This window comes from Oncorhynchus masou, chromosome 25, assembly GCF_036934945.1.
Source record: "Oncorhynchus masou masou isolate Uvic2021 chromosome 25, UVic_Omas_1.1, whole genome shotgun sequence".
NCBI classification, from domain to species: Eukaryota; Metazoa; Chordata; class Actinopteri; order Salmoniformes; family Salmonidae; genus Oncorhynchus; species Oncorhynchus masou.
Genome location: NC_088236.1, coordinates 5330424 through 5354541, shown reverse-complemented (window position 1 = coordinate 5354541; position 24118 = coordinate 5330424). Strand labels below are relative to the sequence as shown.

The 24118-nt window shown below is 46.5% G+C and overlaps 1 protein-coding gene across 1 annotated transcript in view; it reads left to right on the top strand.

Moving 5' to 3' along the window:
• arl15a (ADP-ribosylation factor-like 15a) overlaps nucleotides 1-24118 on the top strand; it is a 229144-nt gene that overhangs the window by 118565 nt on the left and 86461 nt on the right. The gene's annotated exons all lie outside the window — the stretch shown is intronic.

The following is a 24118-nucleotide window of genomic DNA, read 5'->3' as shown; positions in this document are numbered from 1 at the left end:
CCCAGTCAGCTCTCTCAGGACACCACTACCTAGAATGTAGGAAACACAAACACATTCTATGAAACCAGAAACCATTCGCTTCCATTTGGAACATCAGTCTTCTGGGAGTTTCTCTCGGAGGGTGTGTGTGTGTGTGTGTGTGTGCGTGCGATGTCTCTCAGTTTTGGAGTTTCTCTCGGAGTGTGTGTGTGTGTGTGTGTGAGTGTGTGTGTGCGTGCGTGCGATGTCTCTCAGTTTTGGAGTTTCTCTCGGAGTGTGTGTGTGTGTGTGTGAGTGTGTGTGTGCGTGCGTGCGTGCGATGTCTCTCAGTTTTGGATATTCTCTGAGTGTGTGTGTGTGTGTGTGTGTGTGTGTGTGGTGTGTGTGTGTGTGTGTGTGTGTGTGTGTGTGTGTGTGTGTGTGTGTGTGAGACGTCACTCTGTTTTGTAGTTTTAAAAGCTCTTCATGCAGATCGATAATCAGTTTAAAGACGTCATCAGGTTGATTCACATCAGTGTCTGGGCGAACACTGATTTCATTAAGGGGAATAACTCACCGCTACTAAGTGTGCTCCTGACGATACACACACACACACACACACACACACACACACACACACACACACACACACACACACACACACACACACACACACACACACACACACACACACACACACACACACACACACACACACACACACAAACACACACACACTTTCACACAGATAAACACAAACATAAACTCACACTTACACACACATAGACGCACACACACATAGACACACACTTACACACACATGCACACAATTAGACAAGCACACACACACTTACACACAAATAGACACACACACATAGACACACACATAGACACACACATAGACACACACATAGACACACACACACAATTAGACAAGCACACACACACTTACACACAAATAGACACACACACATAGACACACACATAGAAACACACATAGACACACACACATAGACGCACACACATAGACACACACATAGACACACACAATTAGACAAGCACACACACACTTACACACAAATAGACACACACACATAGACACACACATAGAAACACACATAGACACACACACATAGACGCACACACATAGACACACAGATAGACACACACATAGACACACTCATAGACACACACATAGACACACACATAGACACACCCATAGACACACACATAGACACACAAATAGACACACACACATAGACACACACATAGACACACACATAGACACACACATAGACACACACATAGACACACACAATTAGACAAGCACACACACACTTACACACAAATAGACACACACACATAGACACACACATAGACACACAAACATAGACACACACATAGACACACAGATAGACACACACATAGACACACACATAGACACACACATAGACACACAGACACACACACACATAGACACTCACACATAGACACACACATAGACACACAGATAGACACACACATAGACACACACATAGACACACACACATAGACACACACATAGACACACAGATAGAGACACACATAGACACACACATAGACACACACACATAGACACACACATAGACACACAAACATAGACACACACATAGACACACACACATAGACACACACATAGACACACACATAGACACACACATAGACACACAGATAGACACACACAGACACACACATAGACACACACATAGACACACACACATAGACACACACATAGACAAACACATAGACACACACACATAGACACACACATAGACACACACATAGACACACACATAGACACACACACACATAGACACACACATAGACACACAAATAGACACACACACATAGAGACACACATAGACACACACACATAGACACACACATAGACACACACATAGACACACACATAGACACACAAATAGACACACACACATAGACACACACATAGACACACACACATAGACACACACATAGACACACACACATAGACACACACATAGACACACACATAGACACACACACATAGACACACACATAGACACACACACATAGACACACACACATAGACACACATAGACACACACATAGACACACACACATAGACACACACACATAGACACACACACATAGACACACACATAGACACACACATAGACACACACATAGACACACAAATAGACACACACATAGACACACACATAGACACACAAATAGACACACACACATAGAGACACACATAGACACACACACATAGACACACATAGACACACAAATAGACACACACACATAGACACACACATAGACACACACACATAGACACACACATAGACACACACACATAGACACACACACATAGACACACACACATAGACACACACACATAGACACACACACATAGAGACACACACATAGAGACACACATACACACACACATAGACACACATAGACACACAAATAGACACACACACACATAGACACACACACATAGACACACACACATAGACACACACACATAGACACACACACATAGACACACACACATAGACACACACATAGACACACACATAGACACACACATAGACACAATAATAGTAATAATAGTTCATTTGTCGTCAATTTTTAATTTAACAGAAATAACAAAACGTGCAGAAGTATCCTGATGAATTGTTCTATGTACGGTAATCAGGTCGCAATACTCCCACGTAGGGAAATAGACGTAATGCTCCCACGTAGGGAAATAGACGTAATGCTCCCACGTAGGGAAATAGACGTAATGCTCCCACGTAGGGAAATAGACGTAATGCTCCCACGTAGGGAAATAGACGTAATGCTCCCACGTAGGGAAATAGACGTAATGCTCCCACATAGGGAAATAGACGTAATGCTCCCACGTAGGGAAATAGACGTAATGCTCCCACGTAGGGAAATAGACGTAATGCTCCCACATAGGGAAATAGACGTAATGCTCCCACGTAGGGAAATAGACGTAATGCTCCCACATAGGGAAATAGACGTAATGCTCCCACGTAGGGAAATAGACGTAATGCTCCCACGTAGGGAAATAGACGTAATGCTCCCACATAGGGAAATAGACGTAATGCTCCCACGTAGGGAAATAGACGTAATGCTCCCACGTAGGGAAATAGACGTAATGCTCCCACATAGGGAAATAGATGTAATGCTCCCATGTAGGGAAATAGACGTAATGCTCCCACGTAGGGAAATAGATGTAATGCTCCCACGTAGTGAAATAGACGTAATGCTCCTACGTAGGGAAATAGACGTAATGCTCCCATGTAGGGAAATAGACGTAATGTTCCCACGTAGGGAAATAGATGTAATGCTCCCACGTAGGGAAATAGACGTAATGCTCCCACGTAGGGAAATAGACGTAATGCTCCCACATAGGGAAATAGACGTAATGCTCCCACATAGGGAAATAGACGTAATGCTCCCATGTAGGGAAATAGACGTAATGCTCCCATGTAGGGAAATAGACGTAATGCTCCCACGTAGGGAAATAGACGTAATGCTCCCACATAGGGAAATGGATGTAATGCTCCCACGTAGGGAAATAGACGTAATGCTCCCACGTAGGGAAATAGACGTAATGCTCCCACGTAGGGAAATAGATGTAATGCTCCCACGTAGGGAAATAGACGTAATGCTCCCACGTAGGGAAATAGACGTAATGCTCCCATGTAGGGAAATAGATGTAATGCTCCCACGTAGGGAAATAGACGTAATGCTCCCACGTAGTGAAATAGACGTAATGCTCCTACGTAGGGAAATAGACGTAATGCTCCCATGTAGGGAAATAGACGTAATGCTCCCACGTAGGGAAATAGACGTAATGCTCCCTTGTAGGGAAATAGACGTAATGCTCCCACGTAGGGAAATAGACGTAATGCTCCCACGTAGGGAAATAGACGTAATGCTCCCACGTAGGGAAATAGACGTAATGCTCCCACGTAGGGAAATAGACGTAATGCTCCCACGTAGGGAAATAGACGTAATGCTCCCACATAGGGAAATAGACGTAATGCTCCCACATAGGGAAATAGACGTAATGCTCCCATGTAGGGAAATAGACGTAATGCTCCCATGTAGGGAAATAGACGTAATGCTCCCACGTAGGGAAATAGACGTAATGCTCCCACATAGGGAAATGGATGTAATGCTCCCACGTAGGGAAATAGACGTAATGCTCCCACGTAGGGAAATAGACGTAATGCTCCCACGTAGGGAAATAGATGTAATGCTCCCACGTAGGGAAATAGACGTAATGCTCCCACGTAGGGAAATAGACGTAATGCTCCCATGTAGGGAAATAGATGTAATGCTCCCACGTAGGGAAATAGACGTAATGCTCCCACGTAGTGAAATAGACGTAATGCTCCTACGTAGGGAAATAGACGTAATGCTCCCATGTAGGGAAATAGACGTAATGCTCCCACGTAGGGAAATAGACGTAATGCTCCCTTGTAGGGAAATAGACGTAATGCTCCCACGTAGGGAAATAGACGTAATGCTCCCTTGTAGGGAAATAGATGTAATGCTCCCACATAGGGAAATATACGTAATGCTCCCACACACGGCGAAATAGACCTAATTCTCCCATGTAGGGAAATAGACGTAATGCTCCCACATAGGGAAATAGACGTAATGCTCCCACATAGGGAAATAGACGTAATGCTCCCACATAGGGAAATAGACGTAATGCTCCCATGTAGGGAAATAGACGTAATGCTCCCATGTAGGGAAATAGACGTAATGCTCCCACGTAGGGAAATAGACGTAATGCTCCCACATAGGGAAATGGATGTAATGCTCCCACGTAGGGAAATAGACGTAATGCTCCCACGTAGGGAAATAGACGTAATGCTCCCACGTAGGGAAATAGATGTAATGCTCCCACGTAGGGAAATAGACGTAATGCTCCCACGTAGGGAAATAGACGTAATGCTCCCATGTAGGGAAATAGATGTAATGCTCCCACGTAGGGAAATAGACGTAATGCTCCCACGTAGTGAAATAGACGTAATGCTCCTACGTAGGGAAATAGACGTAATGCTCCCATGTAGGGAAATAGACGTAATGCTCCCACGTAGGGAAATAGACGTAATGCTCCCTTGTAGGGAAATAGACGTAATGCTCCCACGTAGGGAAATAGACGTAATGCTCCCACGTAGGGAAATAGACGTAATGCTCCCACGTAGGGAAATAGACGTAATGCTCCCACGTAGGGAAATAGACGTAATGCTCCCACGTAGGGAAATAGACGTAATGCTCCCACATAGGGAAATAGACGTAATGCTCCCACATAGGGAAATAGACGTAATGCTCCCATGTAGGGAAATAGACGTAATGCTCCCATGTAGGGAAATAGATGTAATGCTCCCACGTAGGGAAATAGACGTAATGCTCCCACATAGGGAAATGGATGTAATGCTCCCACGTAGGGAAATAGACGTAATGCTCCCACGTAGGGAAATAGACGTAATGCTCCCACGTAGGGAAATAGATGTAATGCTCCCACGTAGGGAAATAGACGTAATGCTCCCACGTAGGGAAATAGACGTAATGCTCCCATGTAGGGAAATAGATGTAATGCTCCCACGTAGGGAAATAGACGTAATGCTCCCACGTAGTGAAATAGACGTAATGCTCCTACGTAGGGAAATAGACGTAATGCTCCCATGTAGGGAAATAGACGTAATGCTCCCACGTAGGGAAATAGACGTAATGCTCCCTTGTAGGGAAATAGACGTAATGCTCCCACGTAGGGAAATAGACGTAATGCTCCCTTGTAGGGAAATAGATGTAATGCTCCCACATAGGGAAATATACGTAATGCTCCCACATAGGGAAATAGACCTAATTCTCCCATGTAGGGAAATAGACGTAATGCTCCCACATAGGGAAATAGACGTAATGCTCCCACATAGGGAAATAGACGTAATACTCCCACATAGGGAAATAGACGTAATGCTCCCACATAGGGAAATATACGTAATGCTCCCACATAGGGAAATAGACATTTAGCTCCCATGTAGGGAAATAGACATAATGCTCCCACATAGGGAAATAGACATTTAGCTCCCATGTAGGGAAATATACGTAATGCTCCCACATAGGGAAATAGACCTAATTCTCCCATGTAGGGAAATAGACGTAATGCTCCCACATAGGGAAATAGACGTAATGCTCCCACATAGGGAAATAGACGTAATACTCCCACATAGGGAAATAGACGTAATGCTCCCACATAGGGAAATATACGTAATGCTCCCACGTAGGGAAATAGACATTTAGCTCCCATGTAGGGAAATAGACATCATGCTCCCACGTAGGGAAATAGAGCCTGCGAGAAGAACCTGATGGCTTCAGGCTATTCCGCGTGGGAGAGTGGGAAATTGTGATGAAGATGTTTCAGTACTTTATTTGAACAAGAGGACAAAGATGTTTCTGTACTTTATTTGGACAAGAGAACAAAGATGTTTCAGTACTTTATTTGAACAAGGTGATTTGAAGATGTTTCGCTACTTGAATTCTTCTTTCATGTGGAGCATGAGGGCGAGAGAGATCAGATAATCAAGTGGTTTCTCTAACCTGTCTCTTCCTCCATAATGATCTGGGTGTTAGCAGATGAAGTGTGTCGCTCAAACACACCAGCAGCTGTGTGTGTGTGTGTGTCCGTTTGTTTGTGTGCACACTGTCTCCTTTCCTTTATCGTGGTCAACTGGAAGGGCTTCTAAAACACGGAGGGAGCCTGGACTCTCTGCTGTGGGAAGGGGACCAGAAAGAGGTGATTTGATGTGAAGAAGGAAACCACAAAGTGTGTGTATGTGTGTGAGAGAAAGAGAGAGAGAGGGAGAGGCAGAGAGAGAGAGAGAGAGAGAGAGAGAGAGAGAGAGAGAGAGAGAGAGAGAGAAAGAGAGAGAGAGACAGAGAGAGAGAGAGGCAGAGAGAGAGAGAGAGAGAGAGAGAGAGAGAGAAAGGGAGAGAAAGACAGAGAGAGAGAGAGACAGAGAGAGAGACAGAGAGAGAGAGAAAGAGAGAGAGACAGAGAGAGAGAGAGAGAGACAGAGAGAGAGAGAGAGAGAGAGAGGGAGAGAGACAGAGAGAGAGAGAAAGGGAGAGAAGGACAGAGAGAGAGAGAGAGAGAGAGAGAGAGAGAGAAAGAGAGGCAGAGAGAGAGAGAGAGAGAGAGAGAGAAAGGGAGAGAAAGACAGAGAGAGAGAGAGAGAGACAGAGAGAGAGAGAAAGAGAGAGAGACAGAGAGAGAGAGAAAGAGAGAGAGAGAGAGAGAGAAAGGGAGAGAAAGACAGAGAGAGAGAGAGAGAGAGAGAGAAAGAGAGAGAGACAGAGAGAGAGACAGAGAGAGAGAGAGAGAGAGAGAGAGAGAGAAAGAGAGAGAGACAGAGAGAGAGAGAAAGAGAGAGAGAGAGCGTGTCATAATGACAGACGGAACACTTCCTGGGATGTGTCCCACATTGCACTCTATTCCCTATGAAGTGCCCTACTTTTGAACAGAAAGAGGTGATTTGATGTGAAGAAGGAAACCACAAAGTATGTGTGTGTGAGAGAGAGAGAGAGAGAGAGAGAGGGAGAGAGAGAGAGAGTGTGTGTCATAATGACAGATGGAACACTTCCTGGGAAGTCTCAAACAGCTCTCTATTCCCTATGAAGTGCCCTACTTTTGAACAGGCCTCTATGGAGCCATGTTAATAGTAGTGTCCTATATAGGGTGTAGAGAGCTGTTTGAGACAGACTTCCTGGACTGATAGAGATCTGACACCAGGCGTACCTAAGTCACGATATCTACCACACTGACTAACTCTGACCGACTGGCTGGCTGGCTGACTGTCTGACTGAATGACTGTCTGACCGGCTGGCTGGTTGACTGACTGACCGACTGGCTGGCTGACTGACTGACTGACTGTCTGACCAACTGGCTGACTGACTGACTGACTGTCTGACCAACTGGCCTAGACAGCCGATAGGGAGATTATTACACTGACTGAGAGATAGAGAGATAGAGACACTGACTAACTGACTGACCGGCTGTCTGACCGACTGGCTGGCTGACTGGCTGTCTGACTGAATGACTGTCTGACCGACTGGCTGGCTGGCTGATTATTACACTGACTGAGAGATAGAGAGATAGAGACACTGACATGCAGTGAAAGTGAGAGGCCAAAGAAAAAAACAAGCCAAAACAACACAGACACACACACACACACACACACACACACAGACACACACACACACACACACACACACACACACACACACACACACACACACACACACACACACACACACACACACACACACACACACACACACACACACACACACACACACACACACACACACAGACACACACACACACACACACACACACACACACACAGACACACACAGACACACAGACACACACACACACACACACACACACACACACACACACAGACACACACACACACACACACACACACACACACAGACACACACACACACACACACACACACACACACACACACAGACACACACACACACACACACACACACACACACACACACACACACACACACACACACACACACACACACACACACACAGACACACAGACACACACACACACACACACACACACACACACACACACACACACACACACACACACACACACACACACACACACACACACACACACACCGGTTGGTATGGCAGCAGAAGGCAAATCTCCCCAGCCAGTCCGACCTCCTCACCTGTCTATCTTCTGTCTGGGTCTTTATCGCTACTCTGATGTTATCCAAACAGACCCTTGTTCCCTGTGCAGGGCTCCAGACTAATGTTTCCCCTGGTGGAAATATTTCAGTGGTAGCTCAAGCCTAATTGATTTGGTCACATTTCCAATCCTCTGAAGTCATTATAAACTCATTATGAACTCACCTGGGGCGGCAGGTGGTCCAGTGGTCAGAGTGTTGGATTAATAACCGAATGGTTGCAAGATCAAATCCCTGAGCTGACAAGGTAAAAAAATATCTGTCATTCTGCCCCCTGAACGAGGCAGTTCACCCCACTGTTCCCTTGGGGTGGCAGGGTAGCCTAGTGGTTAGAGCATTGGACTAGCAACCAGAAGGTTGTGAGTTCAAACCCCTGAGCTGACAAGGTACAAAATCTGTCATTCTGCCCCTGAACAGGCAGTTAACCCACTGTTCCCAGGCCATCATTGAAAATAAGAATGTGTTCTTAATTGACTTGCCTAGTTAAGTAAATAAGAGTCATCCTAATGTTTTTTTAAAGAAGTGCAATTGACTATTGAGATGATATTCAAGAAATAATGCAGTAATTGGCATGAATGTAGAAACATTTTACTGTCAAAAGACAGGCTCCAGAATGTTCTGCTGTTTTTTTTGTTTTGTTTTTCAATAGAACTGATTATGTCATAATATTACATCATAGACGTATTTAACGGTCGATGTGCATTCTTCCTGCTCCTTATTCCGAAGCCATTGATTGGTGTAGATGCTGTCATCTACACCAATCAGGTGGGGCAGCGTTTTAATTTTTTCTTCTTTTTTTTTCGTTTAAGTAAAATATATTGATGTTTATTTTTAATTTTTAAAGTGCTTGTTTTTAGACCAATTTGCTTTGTGCACAATTTCTATTTCAGATTTTGTTAGTTAGTTTAATAAAATATATTGATGCAAAAGCATTAAAAATAGTTTTTTTATTTGTATCTATTTATTTTTGACAGAGTTGCCTCATGACTTGTCAACTCACACCGTGTCTCTGTACTTCTGCTGCTGCAGACTGTGATGAGCATGTCTTGACCAATCAAATTCACAGAAATCGCAGGTCGTGCGGGGGGGGGGCTGGGCACAAAAGCTCAGAGGCGATCTCCACTTTCCTCCGCTATTTATTGAGTAAGCATGATAACACAATCACTCCTGACAGACACAATAAAAAAAAAACAATCTCCATGAATATAGTAGCCCGTACACGTAAACAGTAGAGATCTGACATGCCGGGACTGCATGTCTGATGAACTGTAAACTACTAACAACAGGCACCTGTTGTGTATATGAGAGTGTGTCCACGGCTCTCGACCTTCTCCTCTTCCTAGTCCACGGCTCTCGACCTTCTCCTCTTCCTAGTCCACGGCTCTCGACCTTCTCCTCTTCCTAGTCCACGGCTCTCGACCTTCTCCTCTCCCTAGTCCACGGCTCTCGACCTTCTCCTCTCCCTAGTCCACGGCTCTCGACCTTCTCCTCTCCCTAGTCCACGGCTCTCGACCTTCTCCTCTCCCTAGTCCACGGCTCTCGACCTTCTCCTCTCCCTAGTCCACGGCTCTCGACCTTCTCCTCTCCCTAGTCCACGGCTCTCGACCTTCTCCTCTTCCTAGTCCACGGCTCTCGACCTTCTCCTCTTCCTAGTCCACTGCTCTCGACCTTCTCCTCTTCCTAGTCCACGGCTCTCGACCTTCTCCTCTTCCTAGTCCACGGCTCTCGACCTTCTCCTCTCCCTAGTCCACGGCTCTCAACCTTCTCCTCTTCCTAGTCCACGGCTCTCAACCTTCTCCTCTTCCTAGTCCACGGCTCTCGACCTTCTCCTCTCCCTAGTCCACGGCTCTCGACCTTCTCCTCTTCCTAGTCCACGGCTCTCGACCTTCTCCTCTTCCTAGTCCACTGCTCTCGACCTTCTCCTCTTCCTAGTCCACGGCTCTCGACCTTCTCCTCTTCCTAGTCCACGGCTCTCGACCTTCTCCTCTTCCTAGTCCACGGCTCTCGACCTTCTCCTCTTCCTAGTCCACGGCTCTCGACCTTCTCCTCTTCCTAGTCCACGGCTCTCGACCTTCTCCTCTTCCTAGTCCACGGCTCTCGACCTTCTCCTCTTCCTAGTCCACGGCTCTCGACCTTCTCCTCTTCCTAGTCCACGGCTCTCGACCTTCTCCTCTTCCTAGTCCACGGCTCTCGACCTTCTCCTCTTCCTAGTCCACGGCTATCGACCTTCTCCTCTTCCTAGTCCACGTACAATACCACGTTACATATTATGATGTGTTTGTTCGAGTTTAAGAGAGAATGTGAAAAGGATAAAAATTTGGTTTATATTCAAATGACGTTTTTTTCAATCCACAAATGATTCCCAGGAATGAATCAATAACCACAATAGCTAACTGTGAGTTCATTTTAATTATTTTAATTAGACCTAGAGTTGCAAACCTTGCATAAAGCAAGTTCAACCCTGTCCAATCACGTGGCTGTTTCTGTGTCTGTTGACAGATTCATGGTTTTATCCGCCCCCCCCCCCAAAAGTAGGAAGTTTGAGGTGACTCGTCAGAATGTGCACGTTGCATCAGCGAGACCAATAAATAAAATCGAACTTGCACAGCCAAGTCAAAGGGTTTCAGCATGCAACTAAATGGTCACAGTTTTGAGCCCTGCTGTGTATGTGTGGTGTGTGGGTGTGTAGTGTGTGTGAGTGTGTGTGAGTGTGTGTGGCGTGTGTCTGTGTCTGTGTATATGTGTGTCTGTGTGTGTGTATATGTGTGTCTGTGTGTGTGTATATGTGTGTCTGTGTGTGTGTGTGTCTGTGTGTGTGTATATGTGTGTCTGTGTGTGTGTATATGTGTGTCTGTGTGTGTGTATATGTGTGTCTGTGTGTGTCTGTGTGTGTGTATATGTGTGTCTGTGTGTGTATATGTGTGTCTGTGTGTGTGTATATGTGTGTCTGTGTGTGTGTATATGTGTGTCTGTGTGTGTGTATATGTGTGTCTGTGTGTGTATATGTGTGTCTGTGTGTGTATATGTGTGTCTGTGTGTGTGTATATGTGTGTCTGTGTGTGTGTATATGTGTGTCTGTGTGTGTGCGTGCAGGCGCGTGTTGATGACATGCTAAAATATGGCCACATCAAGCCCTAAGATCACTGATGTGGAAATGACGGACAGGCTGATACTGTTAACATGCCTGGGTTTGGAACACAAATTAGGCGATGCCCAACATGCACACTATGCCAGTTAGTCACAACCGTGTGTGTGTGTGTGTGTGTGGGGGGGGGAGTATGGGTGGTGGCCTGGCTGTTCTCCTTGTCAGTTTTTCTCCCCCTCCATTATCTTAATATTCTCAGCATCCCCTCTCTGTCTCTCTCTCTCTCTCTCTCTCTCTCTCTCTCTCTCTCTCTCTCTGTCTCTCTCTCTCTCTCTCTCTGTCTCTCTCTCTGTCTCTCTCTCTCTCTCTCTCTCTCTCTCTCTGTCTCTCTGTCTGTCACTGTCTCTCTCTCTCTCTGTCTGTCTGTCTGTCACTGTCTCTCTCTCTCTCTGTCTCTCTCTCTGTCTCTCTCTCTCTGTCTTTCTCTCTCTGTCTCTCTCTCTCTGTCTTTCTCTCTGTCTCTCTCTCTCTCTCTCTCTCTCTCTCTCTCTCTCTCTGTCTTTCTCTCTCTCTCCCTCTCTGTCTCTCCCTCTCTCTCTCTCTCTGTCTGTCTGTCTCTCTCTCTGTCTCTCTCTCTCTCTGTCTGTCTGTCTCTCTCTCTCTCTCTCTCTCTCTGTCTCTCTCTCTCTCTCTCTCTCTCTCTCTGTCTCTCTCTCTCTCTCTCTCTCTCTCTCTCTGTGACTCTGTCTCTCTCTCTGTGTCTCTGTCTCTCTCTCTCTCTCTCTCTCTCTCTGTGACTCTGTCTCTCTCTCTCTCTCTCTCTGTGACTCTGTCTCTCCCTCTCTCTCTCTCTGTCTCTCCCTCTCTCAATCATTGGCGGCTGCATTCTTTCATGCCACAACCACCTCCAGATGTTGACGTCCCTCTCTACTGTACTCATCATGTTCCACTATTTCTAGGAAGGCATGGGAGAACCAAGGGAGCGGGGGAGAAGCAGGGGAACAGGGGTGGAGCAGGGGAGAAGCAGGGAGAAGCAGGGAGAAGCAGGGAAGCAGCAGGGAAGCTATGCTTGGGTCGGATTTTCCCTCACAAAGCTACTTTCTTTGTTAGTGTTTTTCATTCCTTCAAACAGAGCTGTGTCTGGGAGGCCTCTGCTAGAACACTCTGGATAAAACATTAAGGCTCCAGGTCACCATATCAGTCCCTGGGGGAACTGTGGGCCGTCTAGAATATGGGACTGGTGTATAATTTAGTCAAACATGAAGGAAGGTGGACCGCGAAGGCTGCTACTTCTTTGAGTGTGTGACTGTACATGGCTAGATCACATCGGAGGCAGCAATACAAGCACCACGTCAGAGTGTTATGTTATATAGTATTATATTATATGTGTTCATATTGCAGACAAAACAACTCACAGTGATTGGACTTACACAATGATGATCTTCTGTGAATGTGTCTACCTAGCTGTTAGATTCTCCTGATTTGTTTTGGACTAAATCTGACTCTTTGAATCCAACTCTCCACCCCCCACCATCACCCCTCTATACCCTACCTCCTCTCTTCTCTCCTCACCTCCTCTCTTTTCTCCTCTCCTCTCCCAACCTCCTCTCTTCTCTTCTTTCCTCCTCCTCTCCTCTCCCCACCTCCTCTCCTCTCCACACCTCACGTCCTCTTCTCTCCCCACTTCCTCTCCATATCACCCCTCTACACCTCCACCACCCTTGTACCCACCCAACCTCCCCACCTCCCCTCCTCTCCTCACCACCCCTCCCCACTCCCCACTTCCTCTCCCAACCTCCCCACCTCCCCTCCCCTCCTCACCACCCCTCCCCACTCCCCACTTCCTCTCCCAACCTCCCCACCTCCCCTCCCCTCCTCACCACCCCTCTCTACTCCCCCTCTCCTCTCCCCACCTCCTCTCCCCTCCTCACCACCCCTCTCCCCACCTCCTTTCCTCTCCTCACCACCCCTCTCCCCACCTCCTCTCTACTCCTCTCCTCTCTCCCTCTCCTCTCCCCACCTCCTCTCCCAGATCTAATCTGCCTGGCCTGTCTGTCAGGTAGCCCCTCTCCCCTCCACCAATCACATATCCTGTGTGTGTGTGTTGTGTGTGTCTGTGCGGGTGTGTGTGTTTGTTCCAGACATGTCCTCTTGTCTGACCTGCATGGCCTGTCTGTCAGGTAGCATCAGTCTGCAGCAGATGCCATGTGACCCCCCGGGGCGGCTTGCCAGAAACTAATTGACTCTGAGCCTTGCTAATTGGCGAGTGGAGAATCCCTTAACGAGACTTTGTGGGGTGACCCACCGGCAGTGATGAAAGCGCTCAGCTTTGCCCCGCTGTGTCAAGGTCTCCTGGGTAATCAGAGTGTCCGCTGACCCAGGGACTGGAGGGCAGGGCCACAGAGTAGAGGATGGTCTGGGCTTTGGCTGGGCCTGGAGTGGAGGGCCACAGTGAAGTGGAAACGAGAGGAGAGAGAAGTGGAGTGGGGATGGTCTGGTCTGGGGATGGTCTGGGCTGGGGATGGTCTGGTCTGGGCTGGGGATGGTCTGGGCTGGGGATGGTCTGGTCTGGGGATGATCTGGTATGGGCTGGGGATGGTCTGGGCTGGGGATGGTCTGGTCTGGGCTGGGGATGGTCTGGTCTGGGGATGGTCTGGTCTGGGCTGGGGATGGTCTGGGGATGGTCTGGGCTGGGGATGGTCTGGTCTGGGGATGGTCTGGTCTGGGCTGGGGATGGTCTGGTCTGGGGATGGTCTGGTCTGGGGATGGTCTGGGCTGGGGATGATCTGGTCTGGGCTGGGGATGGTCTGGTCTGGGCTGGGGATGGTCTGGTCTGGGCTGGGGATGATCTGGTCTGGGGATGGTCTGGGCTGGGGATGGTCTGGGCTGGGGATGGTCTGGTCTGGGGATGGTCTGGGCTGGGGATGGTCTGGTCTGGGGATGGTCTGGGCTGGGGATGATCTGGTCTGGGCTGGGGATGGTCTGGTTTGGGCTGGGGATGGTCTGGTCTGGGGATGGTCTGGTCTGGGCTGGGGATGGTCTGGGCTGGGGATGGTCTGGGCTGGGGATGATCTGGTCTGGTCTGGGGATGATCTGGTCTGGGCTGGGGATGGTCTGGGCTGGGGATGGTCTGGTCTGGGCTGGGGATGGTCTGGTCTGGGCTGGGGATGATCTGGTCTGGGGATGGTCTGGGCTGGGGATGGTCTGGGCTGGGGATGGTCTGGTCTGGGGATGGTCTGGTCTGGGGATGGTCTGGGCTGGGGATGGTCTGGGCTGGGGATGGTCTGGGCTGGGGATGGTCTGGTCTGGGGATGGTCTGGTCTGGGCTGGGGATGGTCTGGGCTGGGGATGGTCTGGGCTGGGGATGGTCTGGTCTGGGGATGGTCTGGGCTGGGGATGGTCTGGGCTGGGGATGGTCTGGTCTGGGCTGGGGATGGTCTGGGCTGGGGATGATCTGGTCTGGGCTGGGGATGGTCTGGGCTGGGGATGGTCTGGTCTGGGCTGGGGATGCAGTACATTAGACCACTGTGATGCAGTACCTTAGACCACTGTGATGCAGTACCTTAGACCACTGTGATGCAGTACCTTAGACCACTATGATGCAGTACCTTAGACCACTGTGATGCAGTACCTTAGACCACTATGATGCAGTACCTTAGACCACTGTGATGCAGTACCTTAGAACACTGTGATGCAGTACCTTAGAACACTGTGATGCAGTACCTTAGACCACTGTGATGCAGTACCTTAGAACACTGTGATGCAGTACCTTAGAACACTGTGATGCAGTACCTTAGACCACTGTGATGCAGTACCTTAGAACACTGTGATGCAGTACCTTAGAACACTGTGATGCAGTACCTTAGACCACTGTGATGCAGTACCTTAGAACACTGTGATGCAGTACATCAGACCACTGTGATGCAGTACCTTAGACCACTATGATGCAGTACCTTAGACCACTATGATGCAGAACCTTAGACCACTGTGATGCACTACCTTAGACCACTGTGATGCAGTACCTTAGACCACTATGATGCAGTACCTTAGACCACTGTGATGCAGTACCTTAGACCACTGTGATGCAGTACCTTAGACCACTGTGATGCAGTACCTTAGACCACTGTGATGCAGTACCTTAGAACACTGTGATGCAGTACCTTAGAACACTGTGATGCAGTACCTTAGAACACTGTGATGCACTACCTTAGAACACTGTGATGCAGTACCTTAGACCACTGTGATGCAGAACCTTAGACCACTGTGATGCAGAACCTTAGAACACTGTGATGCAGTACCTTAGACCACTGTGATGCAGAACCTTAAACCACTGTGATGCAGAACCTTAAACCACTGTGATGCAGAACCTTAGACCACTGTGATGCAGAACCTTAGACCACTGTGATGCAGTAACTTAGACCACTGTGATGCAGTACCTTAGAACACTGTGATGCAGTACCTTAGACCACTGTGATGCAGTACCTTAGACCACTGTGATGCAGTACCTTAGACCACTGTGATGCAGAACCTTAGACCACTGTGATGCAGAACCTTAGACCACTGTGATGCAGAACCTTAGAACACAGGGCCACTCGGGAGGCCTGGTTTAAGTTTTTATTCAACAGTTCTATTAGCCATAAAACGGCCTCTCCCCATCCACTCACACTACAAAGTGATAGATGGACTCGCTTTGTTATTAACAGCTTTGTGTCTTTCTAATATCGAGGAGTGTTTCATGTTCTCTGGTCATAGGAGGAAACCACATTTAATAATGAAATGCGACTCGAGTTTCGCTGTCAACTGGAAGACGCTGAGACTGACTATCAGATGGCCCCTCCCTCCCTCCATCCGCTGAGACTATCAGATGGCCCCTCCCTCCTTCCCTCCATCCGCTGAGACTGACCATCAGATGGCCCCTCCCTCCCTCCATCCGCTGAGACTGGGATCTGAGATGTTAGCATTAGCTAGCATTAGTGGTCTGAGATGTTAGCATTAGCTAGCGTTAGTGGTCTGTTAGCATTAGCTAGCATTAGTGGTCTGAGATGTTAGTATTAGCTAGCATTAGTGGTCTGAGATGTTAGCATTAGCTAGCGTTAGTGGTCTGTTAGCATTAGCTAGCATTAGTGGTCTGAGATGTTAGCATCAGCTAGCATTAGTGGTCTGAGATGTCAGCATTAGCTAGCATTAGTGGTCTGAGATGTTAGCATCAGCTAGCATTAGTGGTCTGAGATGTCAGCATTAGCTAGCATTAGTGGTCTGAGATGTTAGCATTAGCTAGCGTTAGTGGTCTGTTAGCATTAGCTAGCATTAGGGGTCTGAGATGTTAGCATCAGCTAGCATTAGTGGTCTGAGATGTCAGCATCAGCTAGCATTAGTGGTCTGAGATGTCAGCATTAGCTAGCATTAGTGGTCTGAGATGTTAGCATCAGCTAGCATTAGTGGTCTGAGATGTTAGCATTAGCTAGCGTTAGTGGTCTGTTAGCATTAGCTAGCATTAGTGGTCTGAGATGTTAGCATCAGCTAGCATTAGTGGTCTGAGATGTCAGCATTAGCTAACATTAGTGGTCTGAGATGTTAGCATTAGCTAGCGTTAGTGGTATGTTAGCATTAGCTAGCATTAGGGGTCTGAGATGTTAGCATCAGCTAGCATTAGTGGTCTGAGATGTCAGCATCAGCTAGCATTAGTGGTCTGAGATGTCAGCATTAGCTAGCATTAGTGGTCTGAGATGTTAGCATTAGCCTTAGTGTCTGCCTGCTTTGTGCTGTCTACCAGTCTGCTTTTCCTTTGTACTGTCTGCCTTGTGTGGAAAATTGGTTTAAAACTCAAGCCAACATATGCCTCTGTTTGTGTTTGCATTAGTCTGACGTAGACAGAGATAGTAGTTAGCCGTTTCAGAAGCTCATTTTTCAAACGCTGCTGCAGCTAAAATCTCGTATATCCTTTAATTAACATGGAGAGTTGTTGTTGTATTGTATTGCACAGAAGTGTCTCTTTGTAATGTGTGTGGGAGGCAAAGACAGACGGACGGAAAGAGACAGACAGACAGACAGACAGACAGACAGACAGACAGACAGACAGACAGACAGACAGACAGACAGACAGACAGACAGACAGACAGACAGACAGACAGACAGACAGGTGTGGCTGGGAGGTAGGTAGGTAGGTAGGGTGGCAGGCAGATAGGGAGGTAGGTAGAAAGGGAGATAGGTAGAAAGGGAGGTAAGCAGGGAGGGAGGTAGGTAGAAAGGGAGATAGGTAGAAAGGGAGGTAGGTAGGTAGGTAGGTAGGTAGGTAGGTAGGTAGGTAGGTAGGTAGGTAGGTAGGTAGGTAGGTAGGTAGGTAGGGTGGCAGGCAGATAGGGAGGTAGGTAGAAAGGGAGATAGGTAGAAAGGGAGGTAGGCAGATAGGGAGGTAGGTAGAAAGGGAGGTAGGCAGGGAGGGAGGTAGGTAGGCATGTCAGGGTGGCAGGCAGGGTGGGAGGGAGAACGATATGGCCAAAATATCATATCACAATAGTTTCACATTTTTTATGGAATTTTATGTTTTTGAATAAGAAAAGTTCTAAATATGCTTCATGACCCTAGGGTGGCAACACGATATGGGGAAAACATTGGGGAACTGTTGTAAGCATAGAAAGATAATGATTATTCTAACTCCATAGTTGGAATATAGTGGATAGCACATTGAATACATTGTTGTTTGACATGACAATGAATGGAATTATTAAGACAGTAGGAACCAAAGTGCTGGTCAGCGTTTCCCAGGGGACCTTAATTAGACGTTACAATACATATTTTCTCTTACTTCATGTAGTTAGCTCGTGCTGGCTAACATATTCATGCTTTGCCTATTCCTCTCTAGTTTAGAAGCCGTTGCACAAACAACATGCTAGTCTAAGCCAACACCATCATTGGTATCAGGTTGTATTAGCTAGCTACATGTCATGTTCGTCGTAAGGAGGAGACCAAGGCGCAGCGTGATACGAATACATACTCTTTAATAAAACGAAGAACCACTAAACGACCATGACGCTATTAACACCGGTGCTGACACAGGCAACTAATACATAGACAATAACCCACAGATAAACCAAGGATTATGGCTACCTAAATATGGTTCCCAATCAGAGACAACGATAAACAGCTGCCTCTGATTGAGAACCAATCTAGGCAACCACAGACATTTAAACCCCATAGACATACAACAACCAAACACACCACCCTCGTCACACCCTGATCTAACCAAATAATAAAGAAAACAAAGATAACTAAGGTCAGGGCGTGACACGACAGTGCCTTGTGAAAGTTTTCACCCCCTTTGCATTTTACCCTATTTTGTTGTCTTACAACCTGGAATTAAAATAGATGTTGGGGGGGGTTGTATCATTTGATTTACACACATGCCTACCACTTTGAAGGTGCAAATGTTTTTTTTATTGTGAAACAAACAAGAAATAAGACCAAAAAAAATGAAAACTTGAGTGTGCTTAACTATTCACACCCCAAAGTCAATACTTTGTAGAGCCACCTTTAGCAGCAATTACAGCTGCAAGTCTCTTGGGGTACGTCTCTATAAGCTTGGCACATGTAGCCACTGAGATTTTTGCCCATTCTTCAAGGCAAAACTGCTCCAGCTCCTTCAAGTTGGATGGGTTCCTGCTGGTGTACAGCCATCTTTAAGTCATACCACAGATTCTCAGTTGGACTGAGATCTGGGCTTTGACTTGGCCTTTCCAAGACATTTAAATGTTTCCACTTAAACTACTTGAGTGTTGCTTTAGCAGTATGCTTAGGGTCATTCAACCTGCTGGAAGGTGAACCTCCGTCCCAGTCTCATATCTCTGGAAGACTGAAACAGGTTTCCCTTAGGAATTTCCCTGTATTTATCACCATCCATCACTCCTTAAATTCTGACCAGTTTCCCAGTCCCTGCCATTGAAAACCACTGTGACGCAGTACCTTAGACCACTGCCACCGCCATGCTTCACTGTGGGGATGGTATTCATGGGGTGATGAGAGGTTTTGGGTTCGTGTCAGATATAGCGTTTTCCTTGATGGCCCCAAAAATCTATTTTTGTCTCATCTGACCAGACTACCTTCTTCCAAATGTTTGGGGAGTCTCCCATATGACTTTTGGCGAACACCAAGTGTGTTTCCTTATTTTTTTCTTTAAGCAATAGCTTTTCTTTCCAGCTCTGTGGAGTATTCGGCTTAAAGTGGTCCTATGGATACTACAATCTCCGCTGTGGAGCTTTGCAGCTCCTTCAGGGTTATCTTTGGTCTCTTTGTCGCCTCTCTGATTAATGCCCTTCTTGCCTGTTCGTTGAGTTTTTGGTGAGCGGCCATTTCTTGGCAGGTTTGTTGTGGTGCCATATTCTTTCCATTTTTTAATAATAGATTTAATGGTGCTCCGTGGGATGTTCAAAGTTTCTGATATTTTTTTATAACCAACCCTGATCTGTACTTCTCCACAACTTTGTCCCTGACCTGTTTGGAGAGCACCTTGGTCTTCATGGTGCCGCTTGCTTCGTGGTGACCCTTGCTTAGTGGTGTTGCAGACTCTGTGGCCTTTCAGAACAGGTGTATATATACTGAGATCATGTGACAGATCATGTGATACTTAGATTGCACACAGGTGGACTTTATTTAACAAATTCTATGACTTCTGAAGGTAATTGGTTGCACCAGATCTTATTTAGGGGCTTCATAGCAAAGGAGGTGAGTACATAAGCACCCACACCTTTTCTGTTTAGATTTTTTTTTTCAACAAGCTATTTTTTTCATTTCACTTCACCAATTTGGATTATTTTGTGTATGTCCATGACATGAAATCCAAATAAATATCCATTTAAATTACAGGTTGTAATGCATCAAAATAGGACCAACGCCAAGGGGGTGAATACTTTTGCAAGGCACTGTACGTTTGCTCCGACTCTTTGTAAATTTCGCTAGCAGGCTAACTAGTGATTAGTATTATTGGCTAACATGATTTATTTTAGTCAAAACTTTCTAAGGAAAAAGAAATTAGCTGATTGTAGACAGTAAGATACAAATACAAATGGTGTAATTATAGAACGCTTGTGGGTTTATATTAAAAATCAAAGTGGAAATCAGCATTGTTATCATCAACATCTTGTTGCATCTGACCATGCAGACAGAGTGAACGGCATGGCAAGTGGTCAAGTGACGGGGCAGGAAGTGGTGTGGGAAGTGACGGGGCAGGAATTGGTGTGGGAAGTGACTGGGCAGGAAGTGGTGTGGGAAGTGACTGGGCAGGAAGTGATGGGGCAGGAATTGGTGTGGGAAGTGACGGAGCAGGAATTGGTGTGGGAAGTGACTGGGCAGGAAGTGACGGGGCAAGAATTGGTGTGGGAAGTGACGGGCAGGAATTGGTGTGGGAAGTGACTGGGCAGGAAGTGGTGTGGGAAGTGAAGGGGCAGGAAGTGACTGGGCAGGAATTGGTGTGGGAAGTAACGGGGCAGGAAGTGGTGTGGGAAGTGACGGGGCAGGAAGTGACGGGGCAGGAATTGGCGTGGAAAGCGCATGAAGAAGCAGCATAAAGGAGGAGAGTAAGAGACGACACAAGTAGCAAACGGAGTAAACTATAAAAACAGACGTTTACACTCGCCAGAAGTAGCGTGTATCACAATTAATAAAACCACACATTGAAATACCATTATAGAAGGTCAAGTACAAACCCAAAACCGGTCTATGCATCAATAACGGTATATGGTCCAATAGGGTATACTGCCCAGCCCAGCCCCAGCTGTAGGGAGGGAGCACTGGGATGGTTTTAGTCTTATGACACTCCTAGTGTCCCTCTGTGGTTTAGTCCTTCACTTACCCAGTAGGGGGCGCTCCATATAAACTCTATTCATTTTCTGATCTCTGATTTGCCAACAGAATTTGGCTGAGGTGTGAATGCATGTTTGGCTTGATGTTCTCAACGACATAACATTAAACCGTTTGAAGCAAACAGAAACTCTGCCACATATAAACTCAAACCTTACTTCTCTTCTCCCTACCCATACAGGCAAGGACTCAATCCAAGCCACGTTGTATGGTGCTGTCAACAATGTGCCTTTCTAAAAGCAATTTTTGCAGAGATCACATTCAATGTAAATTCTGCAGAGGTTGGTTAAATAAGAAACTCATCCAGAAACACTAGAGGCTCCAGGTTCTAGAACTCATCCAGGAAACACTAGAGGCTCTTTGTTTTAGAGCTCATCAAGGAAACACTAGAGGCTCCAGGTTTTAGAACTCATCCAGGAAACACTAGAGGCTCTTTGTTTTAGAACTCATCCAGGAAACACTAGAGGCTCTTTGTTTTAGAACTCATCCAGGAAACACTAGAGGCTCTTTGTTTTAGAACTCATCCAGGAAACACTAGAGGCTCTTTGTTTTAGAACTCATCCAGGAAACACTAGAGGCTCTTTGTTTTAGAGCTCATCCAGGAAACACTAGAGGCTCCAGGTTTTAGAACTCATCCTGGAAACACTAGAGGCTCCAGGTTTTAGAACTCATCCAGGAAACACTAGAGGCTCTTTGTTTTAGAACTCATCCAGAAACACTAGAGGCACTTTGTTTTAGAACTCATCCAGGAAACACTAGAGGCTCTTTGTTTTAGAACTCATCCAGGAAACACTAGAGGCTCTTTGTTTTAGAACTCATCCAGGAAACACTAGAGGCTCTTTGTTTTAGAGCTCATCCAGGAAACACTAGAGGCTCCAGGTTTTAGAACTCATCCAGGAAACACTAGAGGCTCTTTGTTTTAGAGCTCATCCAGGAAACACTAGAGGATCTTTGCTTTAGAACTCATCCAGGAAACACTAGAGGATCTTTGTTTTAGAACTCATCCAGGAAACACTAGAGGCTCCAGGTTTTAGAACTCATCCAGGAAACACTAGAGGCTCTTTGTTTTAGAACTCATCCAGGAAACACTAGAGGCACTTTGTTTTAGAACTCATCCAGGAAACACTAGAGAGTCTTTGTTTTAGAACTCATCCAGGAAACACTGGAGGCTCTTTGTTTTAGAGCTCATCCAGGAAACACTAGAGGCTCCAGGTTTTAGAACTCATCCAGGAAACACTAGAGGCTCCAGGTTCTAGAACTCATCCAGGAAACACTAGAGGATCTTTGTTTTAGAGCTCATCCAGGAAACACTAGAGGCTCCAGGTTTTAGAACTCATCCAGGAAACACTAGAGGCTCCAGGTTTTAGAACTCATCCAGGAAACACTAGAGGCTCCAGGTTTTAGAACTCATCCAGGAAACACTAGAGGCTCCAGGTTTTAGAGCTCATCCAGGAAACACTAGAGGCTCCAGGTTTTAGAACTCATCCAGGAAACACTAGAGGCTCCAGGTTCTAGAACTCATCCAGGAAACACTAGAGGCTCTTTGTTTTAGAGCTCATCCAGGAAACACTAGAGGCTCTTTGTTTTAGAACTCATCCAGGAAACACTAGAGGCTCTTTGTTTTAGAACTCATCCAGGAAACACTAGAGGCTCTTTGTTTTAGAGCTCATCCAGGAAACACTAGAGGCTCCAGGTTTTAGAACTCATCCAGGAAACACTAGAGGCTCCAGGTTTTAGAACTCATCCAGGAAACACTAGAGGCTCTTTGTTTTAGAACTCATCCAGAAACACTAGAGGCACTTTGTTTTAGAACTCATCCAGGAAACACTAGAGGCTCTTTGTTTTAGAACTCATCCAGGAAACACTAGAGGCTCTTTGTTTTAGAACTCATCCAGGAAACACTAGAGGCTCTTTGTTTTAGAGCTCATCCAGGAAACACTAGAGGCTCCAGGTTTTAGAACTCATCCAGGAAACACTAGAGGCTCTTTGTTTTAGAGCTCATCCAGGAAACACTAGAGGATCTTTGCTTTAGAACTCATCCAGGAAACACTAGAGGATCTTTGTTTTAGAACTCATCCAGGAAACACTAGAGGCTCTTTGTTTTAGAACTCATCCAGGAAACACTAGAGGCTCCAGGTTTTAGAACTCATCCAGGAAACCCTAGAGGATCTTTGTTTTAGAGCTCATCCAGGAAACACTAGAGGCTCCAGGTTTTAGAACTCATCCAGGAAACACTAGAGGCTCCTTGTTTTAGAACTCATCCAGGAAACACTAGAGGCACTTTGTTTTAGAACTCATCCAGGAAACACTAGAGAGTCTTTGTTTTAGAACTCATCCAGGAAACACTGGAGGCTCTTTGTTTTAGAGCTCATCCAGGAAACACT